The sequence below is a fragment of the Rutidosis leptorrhynchoides genome, chromosome 6 (assembly GCF_046630445.1).
Source record: "Rutidosis leptorrhynchoides isolate AG116_Rl617_1_P2 chromosome 6, CSIRO_AGI_Rlap_v1, whole genome shotgun sequence".
Classification (NCBI taxonomy): domain Eukaryota; kingdom Viridiplantae; phylum Streptophyta; class Magnoliopsida; order Asterales; family Asteraceae; genus Rutidosis; species Rutidosis leptorrhynchoides.
The window spans coordinates 105,637,459-105,649,546 of record NC_092338.1 but is presented as its reverse complement, the minus strand read 5'-3'; positions in this window follow the sequence as shown (position 1 = coordinate 105,649,546).

Sequence of the window (12,088 nt, the reverse complement as noted above, 5' to 3'; positions counted from 1 at the left end):
TCTTTTAAAACTCCTTGTTGCGCCTCCTTTATTTGAGTAGTAAGGTTATTGTGAATCATTATATTCATAGATTTTACTCGAATGGGTTCTCTGTCCTTCCTGCTCAAGGCGTCGGCTACCACATTTGCCTTCCCCGGGTGGTAACAAATCTCAAAGTCGTAATCATTCAACAATTCAATCCACCTACGCTGCCTCATATTCAGTTGTTTCTGATTAAATATGTGTTGAAGACTTTTGTGGTCGGTATATATAATACTTTTGACCCCATATAAGTAGTGCCTCCAAGTCTTTAATGCAAAAACAACCTAATTCCAAATCATGCGTCGTATAATTTTGCTCGTAAATCTTCAATTGTTTAGACGCATAAGCAATCACCTTCGTTCGTTGCATTAATACACAACCGAGACCTTGCTTTGATGCGTCACAATAAATCACAAAATCATCATTCCCTTCAGGCAATGACAATATAGGTGCCGTAGTTAGCTTTTTCTTCAATAACTGAAACGCTTTCTCTTGTTCATCCTTCCATTCAAATTTCTTCCCTTTATGCGTTAATGCAGTCAAGCGTTTTGCTATTCTGGAAAAGTCTTGGATGAACCTTCTGTAGTAACCAGCTAGTCCTAAAAATTGACGTATATGCTTCAGAGTTTTTGGGGTTTCCCACTTTTTAACGGTTTCGATCTTTGTCGGGTCCACCTGGATACCTTCTTTGTTCACTATGTGACCGAGGAATTGAACTTCTTCCAATCAAACACACTTTGAAAACTTAGCGTACAGTTTTTCTTTCCTCAGTACTTCTAGTACTTTTCTCAAATGTTCTTCGTGCTCTTGATCATTCTTTGAGTAAATAAGTATGTCATCGATGAAAACAATGACAAACTTGTCAAGATATGGTCCACACACTCGGTTCATAAGGTCCATGAACACAGCTGGTGCATTAGTTAAACCAAACGGCATGACCATAAACTCGTAATGACCGTAACGTGTTCTGAAAGCAGTCTTTGGAATATCATCTTCTTTCACCCGCATTTAATGATACCCGGAACGTAAGTCAATCTTTGAATAAACAGACGAGCCTTGTAGTTGATCAAATAAGTCGTCGATTCTCGGTAGTGGGTAGCGGTTCTTGATGGTAAGTTTGTTCAACTCTCGGTAGTCGATACACAACCTGAATGTACCATCTTTCTTCTTGACAAACAAAACAGGAGCTCCCCACGGTGATGTGCTTGGTCGAATGAAACCACGCTCTAAAAGTTCTTGTAATTGGCTTTGCAGTTCTTTTATCTCGCTGGGTGCGAGTCTGTAAGGAGCACGAGCTATTGGTGCAGCTCCTGGTACAAGATCTATTTGAAATTCAACGGATCGATGTGGGGGTAGTCCCGGTAATTCTTTCGGAAATACATCGGGAAATTCTTTTGCGACGGGAACATCATTGATGCTCTTTTCTTCAGTTTGTACTTTCTCGACGTGTGCTAGAACAGCATAGCAACCTTTTCTTATTAGTTTTTGTGCTTTCAAATTACTAATAAGATGTAGCTTCGTGTTGCCCTTTTCTCCGTACACCATTAAGGGTTTTCCTTTTTCTCGTATAATGCGAATTGCATTTTTGTAACAAACGATCTCTGCTTTCACTTCTTTCAACCAGTCCATACCGATTATCACATCAAAACTCCCTAACTCTACTGGTATCAAGTCAATCTTAAATGTTTCACTAACCAGTTTAATTTCTCGATTCCGACATATATTATCTGCTGAAATTAATTTACCATTTGCTAATTCGAATAAAAATTTACTATCCAATGGCGTCAATGGACAACTTAATTTAGCACAAAAATCTCTACTCATATAGCTTCTATCCGCACCCGAATCAAATAAAACGTAAGCAGATTTATTGTCAATAAGAAACGTACCCGTAACAAGCTCCGGGTCTTCCTGTGCCTCTGCTGCATTAATATTGAAAACTCTTCCGCGGCCTTGTCCATTCGTGTTCTCCTGGTTCGGGCAATTTCTAATAATGTGGCCCGGTTTTCCACATTTATAACAAACTACATTGGCATAACTTGCTCCGACACTACTTGCTCCGCCATTACTCATTCCGACACCATTTGTTCCTTTCATTCTGTTAACCCCTGGTCCGTAGACCTCACACTTCGCCGCGCTATGACCATTTCTTTTACACTTGTTGTAAAATTTGGTGCAGAACCCCGAGTGATACTTTTCACACCTTTGGCATAGCTGCTTCTGATTGTTGTTGTTGTTGCGATTGTTACTATTATTGGGACGATTGTTGTAGTTGTTGTTGTTGTTGTTGTTGTTGTTGTTGGGCTGTTTGTTGTAGTTGCGATTGATGTTGTGATTGTTGGGATAATTGTTGCGATTATTATTGTAATTGCTGTTGTTGTTGTATTGGTGATTCTTATCACCGTTTTCCTCCCACTTTCTTTTGACTTGCTTCACATTGGCCTCTTCAGCCGTCTGTTCTTTAATTCTTTCCTCAATCTGGTTCACTAGTTTGTGAGCCATTCTACATGCCTGTTGTATGGAGGCGGGTTCGTGTGAACTTATATCTTCTTGGATTCTTTCCGGTAATCCTTTCACAAACGCGTCGATCTTCTCTTCCTCATCTTCGAACGCTCCCGGACACAATAGGCACAATTCTGTGAATCGTCTTTTGTACGTGGTAATATCAAATCCTTGGGTTCGTAACCCTCTAAGTTCTGTCTTGAGCTTATTGACCTCGGTTCTGGGACGGTACTTCTCGTTCATCAAGTGCTTGAATGCTGACCACGGTAGTGCGTAAGCATCATCTTGTCCCACTTGCTCTAGATAGGTATTCCACCATGTTAACGCAGAACCTGTGAAGGTATGCGTAGCGTACTTCACTTTGTCCTCTTCATTACACTTACTTATGGCAAACACCGATTCGACCTTCTCGGTCCACCGTTTCAATCCGATCGGTCCTTCGGTTCCATCAAATTCCAAAGGTTTGCAGGCAGTGAATTCTTTGTAGGTGCATCCTACACGATTTCCTGTACTGCAAGATCCAAGGTTATTGTTGGTATGTAGCGCAGCCTGTACTGCGGCTATGTTTGAAGCTAGAAAAGTACGGAATTCCTCTTCATTCATATTCACGGTGTGTCGAGTAGTCGGTGCCATTTCCTTCAAAATAGTCAAATGGAACAAGTTAATCATACAGAATATTAAGAGTAGTTAATAGTATTTCGTAGCATAATATGAACTCATTTATAAAAGCTTTTTCTTCATATTAGCGTTTTATAAGTTTAAATTCGGGTAGTACCTACCCGTTAAGTTCATACTTAGTAGCTAATATACAATTCAACTACTACAATTCTATATGAAAAACTGATTATAATAATATTTCGCTTTCAAACTTTTATACAATATTTTACAAACTTACAATACCGCTTATTTTACATAAAGCATGAAATATAGCACACAATAACTTTGATACAAGATAGTTTTCAAGATAATTCTAGCTAGTACACAAGTCGTTCAGCAAAGGCAATAAAGACACGTAATTCATACGTCCAGAAACAAGTCATGCATTCTGGTTTTACTAGGACTACTTCCCATCCTTGGTCTTGTGGAACATAATCGTTATGGCCGTTGATAAGACAGCGTGTTGTAACGTCGTCAAAGGGATGAGGGTTACGTAATGATCAACAGTCTCGTAATAACCTAAAAATCTCATTTCTTACCCCAATTACCGACTCCGTCACTTGTGGGAATGTTTTGTTTAATAGCTGTAGCCCGATGTTCTTTTTCTCACTTTGGTGAGAAGCGAACATTACTAACCCGTAAGCATAGCATGCTTCTTTATGTTGCATGTTAGCCGCTTTTTCTAAATCATGAAGTCCTATATTCGGATACATTGAGTCAAAATAATTTCTTAACCCGTTGCGTAAAATAGCATTTGGGTTCCCCGCAATATATGCGTCAAAGTAAACACATCGTAACTTATGGGTTTCCCAATGTGATATCCCCCATCTTTCAAACGAAAGTCTCTTATAAACCAAGACATTCTTGGAACGTTCTTCGAATGTCTTACAAACTGATCTCGCCTTAAATAGTTGTGCCGAGGAATTCTGACCGACTCTAGACAAGATTTCATCAATCATGTCTCTGGGTAGGTCTCTTAAAATATTGGGTTGTCTATCCATTTTGTGTTTTTATACTGTAAAATAGACAAGAGTTAGATTCATAAAAAAAAATACTTATTAATACAAGCAATTTTTACATATATCATAAAGCATAAGCACACTATATTACATATATTACACACGAATACAACTATCTTATTCCAACTCGCTCGTTTTTTCTTCTTCGGTTTTGGTTCGTTTTGCCAAGTTCTAGGGATATATGATGTTCCCCTAATACGAGCTGTCGTTTTCCACAACGGTTTAGAAAAACCTGGTGGTTTAGAGGTTCCCGGGTCATTGTTACAACTTAAGGGCTTCGGGGGTTGACGATACATATAAAGTTCATCGGGGTTGGAATTAGATTTCTCTATTTTTATGCCCTTTCCCTTATTATTTTCTTTTGCCTTTTTAAATTCAGTTGGGGTAATTTCTATAACATCATTGGAATTCTCGTCAGAATCCGATTCATCGGAGAATTGGTAATCCTCCCAATATTTTGCTTCCTTGGCGGAAACACCGTTGACCATAATTAACTTTGGTCGGTTGGTTGAGGATTTTCTTCTACTTAACCGTTTTATTATTTCCCCCACTGGTTCTTCTTCCGGTTCCGATTCTTCTTCCGGTTCCGACTCTTCTTCCGGTTCCTCTTCGGGAACTTGTGAATCAGTCCACGAATCATTCCAATTTATATTTGACTCTTCATTATTATTAGGTGAGTCAATGGGACTAGTTCTAGAGGTAGACATCTATCACATAATATCAAACACGTTAAGAGATTAATATATCACATAATATTCACATGTTAAAAATATATAGTTTCCAACAAAATTTGTTAAGCAATCTTTTTTTTTTTTTTTTTTCAAGTAAACACGGTCGAAATCCAGACTCACTAATGCATCCTAACAAACTCGATAAGACACACTAATGCAAAATTCTGGTTCTCTAAGACCAACGCTCGGATACCAACTGAAATGTCCCATTCTTATTGATTAAAAACGTTCCATATTAATTGATTTCGTTGCGAGGTTTTGACCTCTATATGAGACGTTTTTCAAAGACTGCATTCATTTTTAAAACAAACCATAACCTTTATGTCATAACCCGTCCTTAACCATAAGAACGAGTTAGATAACGTATGATTTCATTGCGAGGTATTGACCTCTATATGCGACATTTTTAAAAGAACAACTGCATTTATTTTACATTACAAACCATAACTCTTATTTTAATACAAGCTTTAGACAATAAAAAGATGATTATCGTTTAGCGATAATCTTAGACTTACAAACTTTACATGTGATGATAACAATACGATTTCTAGCATATTTTACATTACAATTCCTCGGATATGCAGTTTTATTTTTGACACAAATATGCATACTCAAGATCTTGCTTAAATTCAACATGTTGCAGCGGAAGCTTTTAGTTATCACCTGAGAATAAACATGCTTAAAACGTCAACATAAAGTTGGTGAGATATAGGTTTAATGCCGGCAGCAATATATATATATATAGACCACAAGATTTCATATATAAACATTTTAATAAAAATATTCTAAGTGGTTGAGCACTTGGTAACCATACTTAACATTTAATCACGTCGCATATTCCCTTTATTATGAAATCTTACTACACCGTACCAAGTGTAGTCACAAAACGAAGTACTGTGCAACCGTTGAATACTGGTCGTCCAGTCCGGTTGGGGTTGTCAGGCCCGATAGATCTATCAACATGATTCGCTTTTACAATACCGCTGTAAATATTAGTTACCAAGCTACAGGGAAGTATGCCAGTGGTACAACTCAACGTAGAATATATTTTTCAGTTACTTGTGTCCATAACGTAAAACATAAAATACATGTATTCTCATCCCGAAATACTTAGAGTTTAAAAGTGGGACTATATACTCACTTTTGCCTTGAAGATATATATATTTTGACTTGGTCTCTGGTTGATATCACGAACCTATCCATATATAATTTATCAATATATTTTCATTTTAAACAATCGTCACATATATATATACTTATAATACTTTTAATGTCTTCTTAGTTCGTAGTTAGCAATTCAATTTTTAATGGTTCATATTTAGGTGTTTAATAAATAAATAAAACCCCCATCGAAATAAATAAAACCCCCATCGTATTCGTATTGGTCGGGATTAATCTTGACCCATGGTACCGGTGTTGTCAAATGACGTGTTGCGTACAATCATGAGATCTTATGATTAATCTTCTCGTATTGTTTACGGGTGGTCCTGAAATATATAAAATTAAATTATGAGTACATATATATAAAATATCATGTTATTTTAGAAAGATGTGATTCATTTAATTTTTCTCCAATTATTTTCGTGGCTAAACTAGTTTTGGATATCCGATCTTGTTTTGGTCATAGTTTCTTCGTTACAACTCCGTTTTCGTTGGTTCAACTTGCCACTTCCTTGGATCGAGTTCTTCTTTAAGACTATGAACTGTAAATACCTTAGTTTGTATTCGAAATCACAGGTCATAGGTCAAACTTTGGTGAAACTTATGAAGTTGATCATTTTCCCTTATGTAAACAACATTAAATGATTATTTTTCTAAAAATACTTATACTTTGAGTTAAATCATGAAATTTTTATGTGTTATCATATTCATAGTAAATATCAATTTTCCAGAAAATAGGCCTCCAATTCAAAGTTCAAGATAGTTTTTAATTATCCAACCCAAAACAGCCCCCGGTTACACTCCGACGTCGTAAATTCAGTTTTTAAGGTGTTCTTTGAAAAACCAAGTTATACCTTGCTAAATTAGCATATATTTATGATATATTACAGGTCTTGAAGTATTTTAAAAGTTAAGTTAGAAGGATCTATTTAGTTTGCAAACAAGTTTGAAATCATTCAAACTATGTTCTTGTTGTTAAAATTGTATACCATAAAATAAGATAGCTATATATATATGAATCGAATAAGGTTATGAACAAAGTTACTACCTCAAGTTACTTGGACAAAATTGCTGTAAAAGAGAAGTAAAAACCTAGAACCAAAAGAGTGATGGAATTGGATGAAAGATTGGAAGTAAACTTGTGTTCTTGAAAGGATTCTTGAAGTGTTTTTGTAAGGTTTTTCTTATGGTGTTTAAGTGATGTTTTTATGGCTAGATCTTCATGGATACTAGCTGAATGGTTATGGAGTTTCTTAAGAGTGTGTTTTTGGTTAAAGAAATGTGTAGTAAAATGAAAATGGAATGGAGTATAAATGGTGATGTAAAAGGTGTATAAGTTTGTAATTTTGTGAAAAAATCTTTTAATCATGTGAAATTGTCATACTAGATAACAAAAGTAGTTACCTTATACATAAGGCATTGAACAAGGGCTGGTTGGTGGTGATTTGATGTGTATATACCAATAGTAAATACGTATAGAGGTTAGGTATGATACGAGTACATGTACTCTAGATATACGTATAGAAATCTTGTGAAAAATGGAATGAGAATTCAAATATAGCTATCTTTTGTGAATATACTTATATTGTTTTATGTATTTAAGTCCTTAAAAGTGATTAAATACATTACATATACGATATATGTATAAACATTATATGTTATAAGTATTTATGTCAAATAACGTTACGTATGGTTATCGTTTTGAAAACTTAAGTTAGTAGTTTCAAAATATACTTATAACTTATTGTTATTAATACAAAATGAGATATTAAAACATCCTTAGATCATGTTAAATATGTATATATACATATATATACACAAACGTATAATTATCATATGTTATATAGTTCGTGATATCATCGGTCAAACTAGACGGTCAAACTTGTGTAAAACTCATTTCAAAAACATAAGTCTCAACAATTTGGATTGCTTATCATGTTGGTAAGGTTTAATTTATGTAAATATTAATCTTATAAGTATAGAACGATCGAAAAAGTGCGGGTCATTACACTTTATTTCATAAATAAAGGTTTAAAAAGCTTTACGTAGATTATCAAATAATGATAATCTAAAATATCATGTTTACACACGACCATTACATAATGGTTTACAATACAAATATGTTACATCGAAATCAGTTTCTTGAATACAGTTTTTACACAATATCATACAAACATGGACTCCAAATCTTGTCCTTATTTTAGTATGCAACAGCGGAAGCTCTTAGTATTCACCTGAGAATAAACATGCTTTAAACGTCAACAAAAATGTTGGTGAGTTATAGGTTTAACATATATATATCAAATCGTAACAATAGACCACAAGATTTCATATTTCAATACACATCCCATACATAGAGATAAAAAATCATTCATATGGTGAACACCTGGTAACCGACATTAACAAGATGCATATATAAGAATATCCCCATCATTCCGGGACAGCCTTCGGATATGATATAAATTTCGAAGTACTAAAGCATCCGGTACTTTGGATGGGGTTTGTTCGGCCCAATAGATCTATCTTTAGGATTCGCGTCAATTAGGGTGTCTGTTCCCTAATTCTTAGATTACCAGACTTAATAAAAAGGGGCATATTTGATTTCGATAATTCAATCATAGAATGTAGTTTCACGTACTTGTGTCTATTTTGTAAATCATTTATAAAACCTGCATGTATTCTCATCCCAAAAATATTAGATTTTAAAAGTGGGACTATAACTCACTTTCACAGATTTTTACTTCGTCGGGAAGTAAGACTTGGCCACTGGTTGATTCACGAACCTATAACAATATATACATATATATCAAAGTATGTTCAAAATATATTTACAACACTTTTAATATATTTTGATGTTTTAAGTTTATTAAGTCAACTGTCCTCGTTAGTAACCTACAACTAGTTGTCCACAGTTAGATGTACAGAAATAAATCGATAAATATTATCTTGAATCAATCCACGACCCAGTGTATACGTATCTCAGTATTGATCACAACTCAAACTATATATATTTTGGAATCAACCTCAACCCTGTATAGCTAACTCCAACATTCACATATAGAGTGTCTATGGTTGTTCCGAAATATATATAGATGTGTCGACATGATAGGTCGAAACATTGTATACGTGTCTATGGTATCTCAAGATTACATAATATACAATACAAGTTGATTAAGTTATGGTTGGAATAGATTTGTTACCAATTTTCACGTAGCTAAAATGAGAAAAATTATCCAATCTTGTTTTACCCATAACTTCTTCATTTTAAATCCGTTTTGAGTGAATCAAATTGCTATGGTTTCATATTGAACTCTATTTTACGAATCTAAACAGAAAAAGTATAGGTTTATAGTCGGAAAAATAAGTTACAAGTCATTTTTGTAAAGGTAGTCATTTCAGTCGAAAGAACGACGTCTAGATGACCATTTTAGAAAACATACTTTCACTTTGAGTTTAACCATAATTGTTGGATATAGTTTCATGTTCATAATAAAAATCATTTTTCCAGAATAACAACTTTTAAATCAAAGTTTATCATAGTTTTTAATTAACTAACCCAAAACAGCCCGCGGTGTTACTTCGACGGCGTAAATCCGATTTTACGGTGTTTTTCGTGTTTCCAGGTTTTAAATCATTAAGTTAGCATATCATATAGATATATAACATGTGTTTAGTTGATTTTAAAATTCAAGTTAGAAGGATTAACTTTTATTTGCGAACAAGTTTAGAATTAACTAAACTATGTTCTAGTGATTACAAGTTTAAACCTTCGAATAAGATAGCTTTATATGTATGAATCGAATGATGTTATGAACATCATTACTACCTCAAGTTCCTTGGATAAACCTACTGGAAATGAGAAAAATAGATCTAGCTTCAAAGGATCCTTGGATGGCTTGAAAGTTCTTGAAGCAGAATCATGACACGAAAACAATTTCAAGTAAGATTTCCACTCGAAATAAGATTGTTATAGTTATAGAAATTGAATTAAAGTTTGAATATGATTATTACCTTGTATTAGAAAGATAACCTACTGTAAGTAACAAAGGTTTCTTGATCTTGGATGATTACTTGGAATGGATTTAGAAAACTTGGAAGTAAACTTGCAATCTTGGAAGTATTATTGATTTTATGAAACTAGAACTTTTGGAATTTATGAAGAACACTTAGAACTTGAAGATAGAACTTGAGAGAGATCAATTAGATGAAGAAAATTGAAGAATAAAAGTGTTTGTAGGTGTTTTTGGTCGTTGGTGTATGGATTAGATATAAAGGATATGTAATTTTGTTTTCATGTAAATAAGTCATGAATGATTACTCATATTTTTGTAATTTTATGAGATATTTCATGCTAGTTGCCAAATGATGGTTCCCACATGTGTTAGGTGACTCACATGGGCTGCTAAGAGCTGATCATTGGAGTGTATATACCAATAGTACATACATTTAAAAGCTGTGTATTGTACGAGTACGAATACGGGTGCATACGAGTAGAATTGTTGATGAAACTGAACGAGGATGTAATTGTAAGCATTTTTGTTAAGTAGAAGTATTTTGATAAGTGTCTTGAAGTCTTTCAAAAGTGTATAAATACATATTAAAACACTACATGTATATACATTTTAACTGAGTCGTTAAGTCATCGTTAGTCATTACATGTAAATGTTGTTTTGAAATCTTTAGGTTAACGATCTTGTTGAATGTTGTTAAACCATTGTTTATTATAACAAATGAGATGTTAAATTGTTATATTATCATGATATTATGATATATAATATATCTTAGTATGATGTATATACAGTTAAATGTCGTTACAACGATAATCGTTACATATATGTCTCGTTTCGAAATCATTAAGTTAGTAATCTTATTTTTACATATGTATTTCATTGTTAATACACTTAATAATATATTTAATTATCATTTAACATAATTAACCAAGTGTATCAATATCTTAATATGATTCATATGTAACTAGTAAGACGTTGTTATAACGATAATCGTTATATATATCGTTTTCGAGTTTCTTAAATTAATAGTCTCATTTTTATGTATATAACTCATTGTTAAAATACCTAATGAGATACATACTTATAATAAAATCATGTTAACTATATATATAACCATATATATGTCATCGTATAGTTTTTACAAGTTTTAACGTTCGTGAATCACCGGTCAACTTGGGTGGTCAATTGTCTATATGAAACCTATTTCAATTAATCAAGTCTTAACAAGTTTGATTGCTTAACATGTTGGAAACACTTAATCATGTAAATAACAATTTCATTTAATATATATATAAACATGGAAAAGTTCGGGTCACTACATGACTGGTGACTGATTCCCCTCCCTTGTCGCCGTAACGCGTTCCACTCCACTCCCGGTGCTCTTATAATCACATAGACAATCAACGTAATATCGTATGTGCATTAAACAGATTCGATCGTCTGGGTTCGGTCGATTTGGACTCGTGATCCCGATTGCTCAAGATAGACCTGCCCTTGTACTTAAATCAATAATTTTATTTTTATTAACCATTCATATTTGAATATGATTTTGTAGGTTACTTAATTGTTATTTCATATTTTTTGTTGTTGTTGAGATTTTAGATGAATTTATTATACTAGTGAAATGACCCGTAGAACCACGAGTTTGTTTAAACGAAACAGTATAATGATATATTTTAGATATTAAGTAAATGTAAATGCTAAAGTCATTTAGTTTAATGACCCGTGGGACCACAGATTTCGACTAAAAAACTTGTCGTTGTTAACTTGGTCAGAATAAATGAACTACATTCATTCTCCCACTACATCCCTCTAATTTTCATTACAACTACTATTTTCCTTGTCATAAATGGTACTTATTTAACATTAAAAGAGAGATTGAAAATAACTGGTTCAACGTCGCAAAAATCATGATTGTTTTTGAATCCTTCTATCATACTATATGCCTTCAGTTTAAATAGTCACATTATGATATGACGTATGTTAT